Raw genomic sequence first — 12737 nt, 5'->3', positions numbered from 1 at the left:
GTACAAAAGGTGACTCAAACAAATTTACAAACCTTAAAATTCATCCATTAAGGAACAAAATTTAATGGTTTTAATATATTCCCAGAGTTTTATAATGATCACAATCAGTTTTAAAATATCCTTATTACCCCAAAGAGGGCTCTAGCTTCATCAGTGGATTAATCTTATGATGGCTGAATGGACTACTGGAAAGTAGAAACTAGTTGCAGGAATTAAGTCACTGGGTACATGCCCTGGAAGTGTTTATCTTTCCCTAAACTCTTCCTCTTTCCTCCTTTATGTGGTTCATGTCAGAAATTTTGGCCACTGTCTAAAGCTAAAATAAGAAGCAGACTACTTGGGCTGAGGATGTGGCTCAAGCTGTGGCGTGCTCGCCTGGCATGCCTGTGGCCCGGGTTTGATCCTCAGCACCACATACAAACAAAGATGTTGTGTCCGCCGAAAACTGAAAAATAAATATTAAAATTCTCTCTCTCTCTTCTCTCTCTCTCTCTCTTTAAAAAAAAAGCAGACTAATACTGATGCAGAAAAAAACATTTGAAAAATCTAATGAATACTTATGACAAAAACTCTCAACAAACTAGAGATAGAGAAAAGCTTGGCGAAAACAACTACAAAAAATATGTAATTTATATAATACTTAGTGAGAAACTGTTTTCCACCTAAGATAGGGAATGATGTGATGATGTTACTCTCATCACTCCAATTCAACCACATAATGACAAGTCTATCTAATTTAACAGATTAAAAAAGGCAACAAATGATATTTCTTGAGAAGAAATGTCCTGTGTTTACATATAACATCATTGTCTCTAGAAAATTCCCCCAAAATCAACAGCAAAAAAACGCTATGTAATTAATGACTAAATTTGATATGCAAAAGTCAATTGGAATCCTTTACACCAACAATTAAAGATGGGAAATGAAACTTTATCTGTATTAACTAAATAAAAATAATAGTTATTAGCAATATATCTAACAAACTATGCACAGGTAACTTTTAATCTGTTGCTGAGGAATTTTGCATTTATGAGAGATAATTTTTGTAATTGTCTCCAATAAACATTTTTTTTATTTTAATATCTTCATTTGATTTCGGTACTATACTAATAATGACTTATAAATTAGGTAGGAAAAGCATTCTGTTTCATGAAGAGATTGCATGTAATTAGTATCATTTTATCCTTAAAAGTAGAATTCAACAGTGACATCATTCATCTGAGCCAGGTCCCATGTTTATTTGGAAGGTTGACATTTATTTTTTTTCTTGTATGTATATGGATACACTCAGATTATACATTTCTACATGGGTGAATTTTAAAAATTTGTGTCTTTCAAGATAATCAACTTTTGTCTTTAATGTTAATCAGAATATTCTCTTATTATGATTTCAACATCCAAGGAATCAGAAAGATGAATCTCTTTCATTTCTAATATTACTTGTGCACTCTCTCGTTGTCTCTCTCTCTCTCTCTCTCGCTTTCTCTCTCTTTCTCCTTTATCATTATGGAATCACCCCCTTTATTGCATTTTGTAATCTTTATTACGAAGTCAGCTTTGTCTGAAATTGAGATAATTATACCACCTTTCTTTTCCTTGGTATCCCGTAACTCTAATTCATTACAACACATAGTAATGTATATACGGTTATCTACTCTGACAGACTCCGTCTTTTAATTGGTATGCTTTTCACAGGTAAAGTGACTATTTTTATTAAAATTATTTCTATTTTATAATATCATATTTGTGATGGTTTTACATTTGTTGCAGTTGTTCTTCGTTCCTTTTTAAATTTTTTTGTTTGTTTGTTTTTGGTAGGGATTGAACTGAGGGGAACTCAATCACTGAGCCACATCCCCAGTCCTATTTTATATTTTATTTAGAGACAGGGTCTCACTGAGTTGCTTAGCGCCTCACTTTTGCTGAGGATGGCTTTGAACTCCTGATCCTCCTGCCTCAGCCTCGCTAGCCGGCTAGGAAAACAGGCCTGTGCCACTTTGCCCTGCTCTTTGTTCCTTTTTTTTTTAAGACATCTTTCCTGCTTGTTTTAATTTCTTCTCTGGTTTTAGTTGATCGTTTTGTATACTTGTAATTTTGCTCCTTTCTTATCATAATTGGAAAAATTAAGCTTTTTCCAAAGTTGTTACCCTGGATTTTTCAGTAAATATTTACAATTTATCTAAGTACTCTTTTTAATTATAATGATACCAGCTTATGTGTAGTGTAGCTACAATAGCATCCTAATTTATCTTTACATTCTTCATAATATCCAAGCCAATAATTTCCTTTATACAAATTATGCAGTCACTCAATACGTTATTGCTATGATTACTTTGAACAGTCTACTAGTCAATCAATTAGGACCAATAAAAGTATATTGTTTCACTGTATTTCATTTACTCCATCTTTGGTGTTCTCCTTTATTTATGCAGATTTAAGTTTTTACCAATACCACATTCTTTCTCTCTGATGACCTTTTAATATTTCTTGTTAGACAAGTCTACCTGTGACAATTCCCTTTATTTTGTACTTATTTCAGAGAGTCTGTGTTCACCTTCTTGGGCTTTCATGACAGAATACCACAAGATGGGTATTTTAAATAATGAAATAGTTTCTTCACAGTTTTGGAAGGTAGAATTCCAAAATTAAGGTGTCAACTTATTTATTTTCTGAGGAGACACCCCTTTTGGCTTGAAGAAGCCATCCTCACCATTTGCTCAAATAGCTTTCATTGTTGTGAGAAAGAGATATCTTCCTCTCCAGGTAAGTGTACCTGTCAATTTAGATTGGGACACCACTATAGGACATCATTTAACTATAACTCCAAAAGACTGTCTTCAGATACAGTCACTGGACCTTAAGGTTTTAACATACAAATTTTGTAAGAAACAACTCTACCATTTTTTTCCTCTTAATAATTTCTAACTTTTTGATGATATCGTCTATTGTATGACATATTACCTTCTCTTACTGTTTAACATGGTTTTCATTAGCTATCTAAAACAAAATAGTTAAGTTTTTGTGGCAAGCTTTTTGTTGATCAGTCTGTGGAAAAAAGTAGAATAATTTCCTTCTCTCTCATTGGACAAGGCTCTGATTACATACTTTAGCTTGGTGACAGTCTTTGTCATAATTAACTCTTGTGGGTTTAATTGGAAAATTGTAATTTTTACCACTTGTATGCATCCAAGACTTTCTTTCTCTCTTGTCAGAGAGCAAAGGAAATTTTTTCCCCCTGGACTTCACCAAGATCTGCTGGGACTAATTGAGGTAGAAGCCATTAGGATGGTTCCCCAGAGCTTTGAACTGTTCAGCTAGTATACATTCAGCCTCTAGCAATAAATTAAATTACCATTCAAGTTACTGGCTCTAGTAACTTCTGCTTCAGGTAAGATAATCTGTATTCACTGTGTTCACCCGTGTCTCCATTTTTTTTGTGTGTGGTGATTTGTCCTCAATCTCAATTCTAGGATGGATCTAAGAAAAGCCATTGATTTTTACTGTGTTCATCTTTTCTCATGTTGTGAGGGCAGGAATGATGACTTCCAAGTTTTTACAGTCTGTAGTAGAAACTGCTGTTTGATAGTGTGTTATAATATCTATCTCTTCATGGATATTTTCTATTTGAGGACATATTGCCTTATTTCCTTTATCTACTGTTCAAGTATGGTTATCATTAGATATTTAACATATTGTATAATGGTTACTTTGAAGTTTCTGCTCATTGGTATATAATTTCTGCTCCCTCCTTTTTTTTTCTTTTTTTCCCCCTCAAGCATGAGTCATGCTTACCTATTTTTTTTTCAAGCTCTTACATTTTTGTAAGAAATTAGACATTTTAGCAAGTTGGTAAACTGATCTTGTCTCTTGTGGGTATTATTGTTTGCTTGTTTTGTTTTATTTGGTCACTGACTGGGTTATTTTAATACTGGGTTATTTTAATATCCCTCCAGTTCTTTTTCTTACACACACACACTAGAAACACTTGTTTTTTCTCTTCAAAGACACAGACTTGTGCATGTGTATATTTACTCTGAGATGACGGTGGTTTTATTGACTATTACTTATACAATGTCTTTAAGTATAAATTACTCTATAGTGTAATACGATTAAACAGCATCATTTTCCAGGAGAATTCTTGAGGTCAATGTGTGATATTTGATGTGACTGCAGGGGTATGTTTCTTACCAGTCCATATCCCTGGATGTCCATGGCACCCTGGCTGGCCTATGGCATAGATTACATCATTAAAAACTCAACCAATCTTCTCCTAATGCTTTTTACCTCAGTTTGAATTATTTTTGAGAGTTTTTCTAGGATTGAATTTACCCTATAATCTGTAACAAACAAAATTGCTTCGTTTGGAAAAACTATCAGAACTCTCTGTTTCATGTTCTGCTCCTTTTCCTGAGAAAAGCCTTGGAGCCAGAATCCTGAGGCTTAGGGAGGTGAAATGGCACATTTCCCTGAGTGAAGGCCCATTTGGATGAAAAGAGGGTTTATTGGGGGCAGATGAAGAGCCTCACATCTGCTCATCCTGCCTTTATTGGTGTGCAGTTCAGTAATGACAGCTTCTACCTGTGTAGTGCCCAAGAGTTAGCCTTCGTCTCATGAGTGTAGGGAAGAAGGACTTCTTCAACTCTCAGCAGCACTCACTCTGAAACAGTCTCTGCCACAGATCACCAGATGTAGGATGGTAAATGTTAATGCCCATCACATTTCTTGAAAGATATTGTACTCCTCCCATGGGGACCAGGGGAACACACAGCTCTGTGTTCTTGGCTGTCTTCATTCGTGGTGGAGTTTTTGTTACCTTGATCTTGGAAAGTGTGCACATGGGTGGTAACAAAACTGGAAGAACTGAGTTTAGGCACAGTGCCAGAAACAGTTTCATTTGTTATGGAGTTTCAGTAGATTTTGCTGAATAACAATTTCTCTATTTACTGTATGTCCTCAGTAACATTTGCAAGTAGTTTAGAATTTTTTGTCAATAATGTCTATTCTTTTGAGGAAGGAACAAATCTATGGTGCTCTGCATGTTACCATGCAGGCAACCAACTATTGAGAGTTATTTATTTCTGTATGATTAAAATGTGACCCCCTTGAAATTCTTTATTTAACTACCACCAGTTTAAATACTACCTCTTTAACCTGACAGATCAAGAACTCCCTGGTTCTCTGCAAAATTGTGTATTTTGGGCACTGTTACTATAGTAAAACCAATCTAGCATTTCTTTCTCTAGTATTCTACATAGTTTTTTGAGTCTATGACATTGTTCAACATGTATAACTTGCCTCCTTCTATTTATATCCCACTTAAATTTCTAGAATATCTCATTGTAAGTTTTTAATTCTTGTCATAAAAATTAATCCTTTCCCCAAATTTCTTTTTTCTGTATGTGTTCATAAATTCTATTTATAAATCTCTATTGTGCAAATATCAGATTTGTTATAATGAACCATGAATATCCCTGTCTTATGTACTATAAAGCAGTCACTTTGAAGGAATTTACACACATACACTCATATTTTCAAGGAGGTATATACACATGTAATACTCAGAGAAGAGAGACACAAAAATTGCAACTGATAATAATTTCTTATGAAAGTACAAAATTTAAGAGGGTTTTACTGGATTTTTTATACTCATCCTTTTTATACACCTATGAGCATTCATATATTTTTATATTCTAAACCTAATTTCCCACAGCTTTATTCCTTTGAAATTCTATAGCTTATCTTGCAAGTCCACTGTAAATTTTTGCTCATCCCTGCAGAGTATTTTATTGTTATGACTAGAGTAGTATCATGCTTATCATAATGTATATGTTAATAACGTAAGTATGTAATTGATATTATATGTTGTATAATTTAAAATACTTTGTATAGGGGTGGGGATATAGATCAGTTGGTAGAGTGCTTGCTTTTCATGCACAAGGCCCTGGGTTTGATCCCGAGCAAAAAATAAAAAGAAAAAAGAAAAACAAAAATAAAATACTTTGTGTATATGATGTGTTCATTTGATATTTCCTGTTTCTTTCACTTGTTTTGTTATCCCTATTTTTTTCAACTTTATATACTCTTCAAACTCAGACTCTTACTTTTTTTACTGAGTTTTAGTAGATTTTGTTAAATAAATGTTTCCTCGTTGACCGTAGAAACATGTAGATATGTTTAACATGGACTAAACACCCACAAAAGATTTTATGTTGAATTTGGTTGCAATTTGTGCAAATATTTGATATCTTTTTAAACAAATACATTTGTAAATCACAAGGTTGGTGCATATTATTTAAGCTATATTTAACCACATTGATAAAAAATTAATAGGAGTATCTGATTTTTTTCAAGCATTTGATTATATTACTTGATACAATGGCATACCTCACAGTTTGAAAACAAACAAGGAATCGCAATAGCAGGAATACACTCATGAAAAATCAGAAATGTACTTTTGAGAAAGTGAAAGATTACAAGATGCTCTCATGTTCAAAGAGGAAAAATATAAGAAGCCGCATACGCTGTGGAAGACAGACCTGCGCAGACCTTGGCAAATAAAAGCATGCTAAGAGCACAGAGTAAACTTGATGTTGAAAAGAGTCTTCAGTGACAAGGACTTGAATAGCAAGCAGAGTAATTAGATCTTTGTCTTTCCATACTGAACATGATTGAAGTGTAGATTCACTAATACTTTGCATAACTTTTTGAAAAAAAATCAAACGTATTGAACAATATCTCTGATATGTGATGACCAATATAATGGATAAGCGGAGTTATCAAAGTGTTTATATAACTTAGAAGATATATGAGTACTCCTTGATTATTAATCCAAGACAACATTTTAGAGCCATTTTCATAGTCTAGGACAAGAAAAATGTCTGGGGTCTTATTAAATTATTTAGGCCTAACTTCTCATATTTAAATGCGGAATAATAGCAATAATTCGCTTATAAATATTTGTGTCACGCAGTTGGAAACATGAAGTCTTAATAAATGTTAGCTTTAGTATTATTGTTAAAGATCGCATAGCGCTTTCTAGTCTCAGAGTTTAGAGAGTAAGAGTGAAAGTATCATTTTTACAGCAGATACCTTTAATCTTTATTTAAAAAATCCACTTACATTGGAAATTTGCTTTCAAAAGAAAATAGAGTACCAATATGAGATTTTATCATAGAAAAATGATTTCTTAACTTGATTTTGCATATTTATGAAAGTATATTATTTCTTACTACCATGTTCACATTTTCCCATTGAATTTATTGTGTAATAAATAAATAAATATATATACACACACACACATACATTTATTATATAATATATACATCAACATATGTATATATGTATTTTATATATATAAAACCATATTATGACATAAATTCACAGTGTATCAATTAACAACAATTAAATATATACATGCATATGCATATGTATAAAACTATATCATGACATAGATTCAATGTGCATTGGTTAACAACTTGTCTGAATCCATGCAGAGAGAACGCTCACACACACACCAGTTTCACGAAGCAGGTTTTTTACTTTCAGGTAGGCACTAACAGGCAACAAAACCCTAGCTTTCAGTTTGAGCAGGTCTCATAAGACTCAGGAAAGCTTTCTAGGAAGGATGGAGCCTCACCTGTTCCTATTCCATTTGCACAGCAGAGAAAGCACCCCACCCTGGGGTTTATACCCTGGGAAACATGACTCATTCGCCCAAAGCACTGAAGAACATTCTGTTTCAGGAGAATGTGGAGAAAAGTCTGAAACAGCCTGAAATATTCTGACTACTTCCTGTCTATTTCAGGATGTTATATACCCAACTCTTCCTTTAGTTACAATGAGAACTACAGGTGAGAAAAAAGAGAGAACTAGGTCTGTCAACAACCAACCAGAAAACTATCCTACACATATAATCTACCATTTTAACCATTTTTAGTTGTGCAGTTTAGTTGCATTCACAATATTGTGTAATCATCACCAATATTCATGTTAAAAAATCGAGTTATTTCATCATTCCAAAGAGAAATTCTCTACCAATTAATTAAGTCCCCATTCCTTACTCTTCAAGCTCCTGGTAGCTGCTATCACACTTTCTGTCTCTATGAATTTTCTTGTACTGGTTACACTATTTAAGTGGAATCATCCAATTTTTGCCCCTTTTTTCTGGCTTATTTCACGTTGAATAGTATTTACAAGATCTTTTCATTTTATGTTATGTATTATCACTTAAGTGTTAAGTGCATGAAGAAAAATTTTACAAATTGTGGCATCAGCTCTTCCTGATTTCAAACTTATTACCTCAGAATGGAAGGCTACTGTGGGCTTAGTCACACTTTTCTTTGGAGCATAAGTGACTTTTGAAAAACGTGTTTATTATTCCTCTTGAAGTAAGCAAGGCTTTGCAGTATCAGGAGGACATCTAAACAAATGGACACAGAGAATCATAGGAAGAAAATCGTATGACCAAAATCCATGTTTTATGCCCCTGTCCCTTGCCAGTAACATCTTATTTCTCATTGTTCTATTTCAATCAAAGAGTGAGAAATGGAGCAGAGATGGAGAAGGGGCTGTCCCAGGAGAGCCAGCTCAATCAGCTGATTTTTCCTTGAAATAATGTATTGACTATTAGATGTTATCTCTTCTAGGTAAGACATTTTAGTCTTGATACTTATCTTTCATTTATGTTTTTCCATCAAAATAAATGTTGCTAAACCTGGTAATTTGTGAATACTAGAGAAAAATTGCACTTTTAATTAAAACTAACTGAAAGCACCTTCTGAAACATTTCTACTACATAGTCTAGTTCTCTTTTTAATCCTAAAACCCAGATCAGATCATTTTCAGAATTGTATTATGTAAACAATACAAATTTAATGATGTTGTTATTTTCTAAGGGTGCTGGGTTCATTGTCTCCATTCAGCAAAAAAACTGAAAAACAGGACACATAGGTAGCAAGTAAGCAGCAGGTTTATTGCAAAAGTGACAGAGACAGACTTTGCTCCAAAGAGAAGGGGCCTCAGAGCTGGAAATCTGGTAGGGGAATTTGGGCTTGTTCTTTATTATGATCTCTGGAATTTCCACCTTTTCTTATCTCTTTCTCCCATCCAAGCTTACCTCACTATTATTGATTAGTGCCCCTCCAGCTCTGCATCTGTTTTAGTTTTTCTGTTGAATGTCCCACTTAGGAGCACGAGTACAGAGTGTCTATCTGATTGGTCCCTTGCTTGTGTCCACAAGCACCTTCATCAATCAGAAAGTTGACCCTCTCCCTGCTCCTTTGTTCTGGCCCCGCCCCTCATCTCCCCACTTGCCATCTTGCCATGGCTCTCAACCTTTCTATATCTCCCTCAGTATTTTGAAGGAAAAATATGTAATTTAAATCAAATATTCATTTTTCATGTTGATAGGTTTTCCAGAACAAAAGGATGCTATCACAAAGAATATGATAGTTAAATTCATTCCCAGATATTAAATCAATACTGCATTTTCAAATTATATCATATTACAACTAAGGTAAAATTGTGCATGTGCTATATTACAAGACCATGTCATACTTCTAACCAAGTAGTCCTCAAAATTATATTCATTGGCACTACGCAGCATTCATTCTCTAAGAACATTTATTTCTAGTTTAAAAATGAAAGGGTACTTTAAACATTAAGGCTTAAGTTTGCATTATTGTACATTCTATACAGCATCAGTATGCCAGAAAGTGAACTCTCTCTTAAGAAAATCTTTACCTTACCATTTAGATTTTTTTTTGTTTAATATGTTGGCCTTAAAATATAATTATATTTTAAGCTCATGTTATAACAATTTTTGGATACGTCTTCATACAATCCAAATTAAATTCCTCAATTCTATAATGTAAATACAACATAGGATTCAGACATTGTTTTAAAATTGTCAACTGCAAAATATTCAGACATAAGAATGTTGCCAAAATTCAATAATCACTGTTTAATATTTAAATGATTTTGATGGGTTTTATAGAACATTTAATCTGCATGCTTGTTCATGACATGACACAAACCATCTGGTTGAAAAGCCAAAATTAATTATTTGGGGTTCTGTAGAAAAGCTTACAAGCATCCAGAAAAAGCTAGGAAAATCTATTAGAAATGTATGTATGTATATGTGTATATATATATATATATATATATATATATATATATAGCAAATACATAGTATTTCTCTTACATAACAATAACAATAAGAAAAAGACAAAGAAAGGAAAATAATCTATTTATTGCCGTAACTTGGCTGGGTCATTACCTAGCAAATATGTGAAATGAAAGGCCTGTCTACATTGCATCTCTCATGAGACAGGACCCAGATAGTTCAAGTCAATGGTTCAAAGACTCCATAGCTTATTAGTTTCTGAACTTACTTACAAACTCAAGTGTGTATCTCTTCTGACATCTTTCACTTTAACCAGTATAGAGATGTTCATAGCTTTAAGAAAATGGAAGAAGAGGGATATTTGAATGATTGACTTTTCTGTTTAGTCTTTCATTTATTTTAATCAATCTTTAGGTTCAAGCTTCCAATTGACCTTTATTTAAAACTTTTGAACAAGAAAAATATATTAATACTTACAGTAATTTCCACTGGCATCTGTATTTCCTTTATTGTTTTGTTCACTTACTCCCTTTTTCTCTAACGAAAATATGTTAGAGAATTAGTGCATAAATTTACTGCCACTTCCAACATCTCAACTCTGAAGGTGACGATTGCATTTTACTATCAAGGTTTCTCTCCTTTTAAAATATTTTCTGTTCTAAATAGACATATTTCAATTTATCTGAGACCATCTTAATAATCCATTTATATATTTTATATAATGTCCTACCAACTAATCCACCAATTCATTTATTCGTACATATATCCCCTTAAAGCATAAATGGATTTTTTTCTGTGGCAGTTATTTTAAGCCTAGAGGATACAGCAATGACCAAACAGACAAGGTCATTGTACTTAATGAGTATATAGGGAATCATCAGGAGAGAGACACAAGTGTAAAGATAATTTTATTAAGAAAATATTAAGACAGGTTTAAATACCTGTGAGTAGTGATAATAAAGACCTACATTCAGCAGGCAAGATCAGATTACAATAGGTACATTTCCAGGGGACAAGAAATGATAGATTCCACAGTAGCATTGAAACCTTCACATAAGAAAGACAATAGAGCACTTTTTACACAAGAAATAGGAAAGAATATAAGTAGATAAACAGGTTTTTTGTTGTTGTTGTTGTAATTATCAGCATGTCTTCTGATTCCTGCTATTTTTTAAAAGGAATATTTGTTAATGACACTGTTTGTTAGCAAGGGGATATGAGATGTTTGTGGAGACAGGAATGATAAAATGATTTTCTCAGAGAGTAAGAAACCATATTTGCCTCGAAATACAACAATATGTAACCATAAGACATATAATACATCCATTTGAAGTTTGATAAAAATTTTCGCCCTTTGGTAACAGGGAGCAAACCCAGGGGTGCTTAACCACTGAGCCACATCCCCATCCCTTTCAATTTTGAGACAGGATCTCACTAAGTTGCTTAAGGCCTCATTAAATTGCTGAGTCTGTCTTTGAACTTGTGATCTTCCTGCCTCAACCTCCCAAGTTGCTGATATTACAAGCATATGCAACTGCACCTAGCTTGATAAAAAAAATTAAAAAGTATATACAAATAAAATAAAATAAAATTGAATGTGGAAACATAGTTACATAATTTTTGTTGTTGTTGTTGTTTGTTTGTTTGTTTCTATGTGATATCCAGTCATCTATGTGCAGGCTTCAGAGCAAATACACAAGTGCTGAAGTTTAACCAGGGTGGGGTATTGGCTAATAGAGGGAATCATGATTACATTAAGTACATGAGCAATAAATGTTGAACAGATTTCTAGGACAGTGAATCTAAAACAGACCAAAAAAGAAAAAAGAAAAAAATAGCATAGATAAAGTCATAAATAAATATAAATATGGTAAAATTAGTGATGTTTCTAATAGAATCAAATGACAGATTTTGAATTAAAGCCATAATATGTACTTTGTGTATTTTAGTGGCTCTAATTCACTGCTATAAAGATGATTTTTTTTTACTTTCATTATTAAAAGGAAATGATGAAAGAAAGTAATGAATAGAGAGAGTGACCTAGTGAGGTCTAATATTCAATAAATGCATGTTACATAACTATGAAATGTGAAATGTGATGCCCAACAATTATAAGGAATTAGTCAGTGCTCTAGTATGCTGCTACAAATTTCAAGAATGTGGGAGTTTTGAAGGAAAAAATAATTGGAAATGATGATGATGAGCAAATAAAAGATTAGGTCTCCTCAAAGAAACAAGTAAACCTCATAATGCTGGGGAAGACATTCAACAACAACAACAAAAAAAAGAATGCTTCAAGAAAAATAGTATCCTAAGAGGATAGGCAGATTTTTAGGTTTTATTAGACTTTTTTTTTTTAAATAAAGGAAGGAATATTTTAGAGAAAATTTGTGAATATATTAAGTGGTAGATTTTCAGAAGTCACAACAAAATAACAAAGAGTGATGAGAGGTGGAAATTGAGCTAGATAAGTATGTGTATGGAAAGAGAAGTACACACACACACACACACACACACGAGTTTTACTCAGCCATAAACAAGAATGAAATTATGATATTTGCCAGTAAATGAATGGGAATAGAGAGCATCATGCCAAGTATAAGCAGCTAGAATC

General features: G+C 33.1%; 1 long non-coding RNA gene across 1 annotated transcript; it reads right to left on the bottom strand.

The window, feature by feature from the left end:
• Nucleotides 1–1870: 1870 nt before the first annotated feature.
• Nucleotides 1871–11670, bottom strand: LOC125610864. Its single transcript, XR_007340915.1, has 2 exons — nucleotides 11625–11670; nucleotides 1871–1961 (listed from the first exon to the last, which is right to left on the bottom strand). It is a non-coding gene; the product is annotated as an uncharacterized LOC125610864 (long non-coding RNA).
• Nucleotides 11671–12737: the final 1067 nt, after the last annotated feature.

The sequence above is a fragment of the Marmota marmota genome, unplaced genomic scaffold, assembly GCF_001458135.2.
Source record: "Marmota marmota marmota unplaced genomic scaffold, marMar, whole genome shotgun sequence".
NCBI classification, from domain to species: domain Eukaryota; kingdom Metazoa; phylum Chordata; class Mammalia; order Rodentia; family Sciuridae; genus Marmota; species Marmota marmota.
This window is presented reverse-complemented; position numbering and strand designations above follow the sequence as displayed.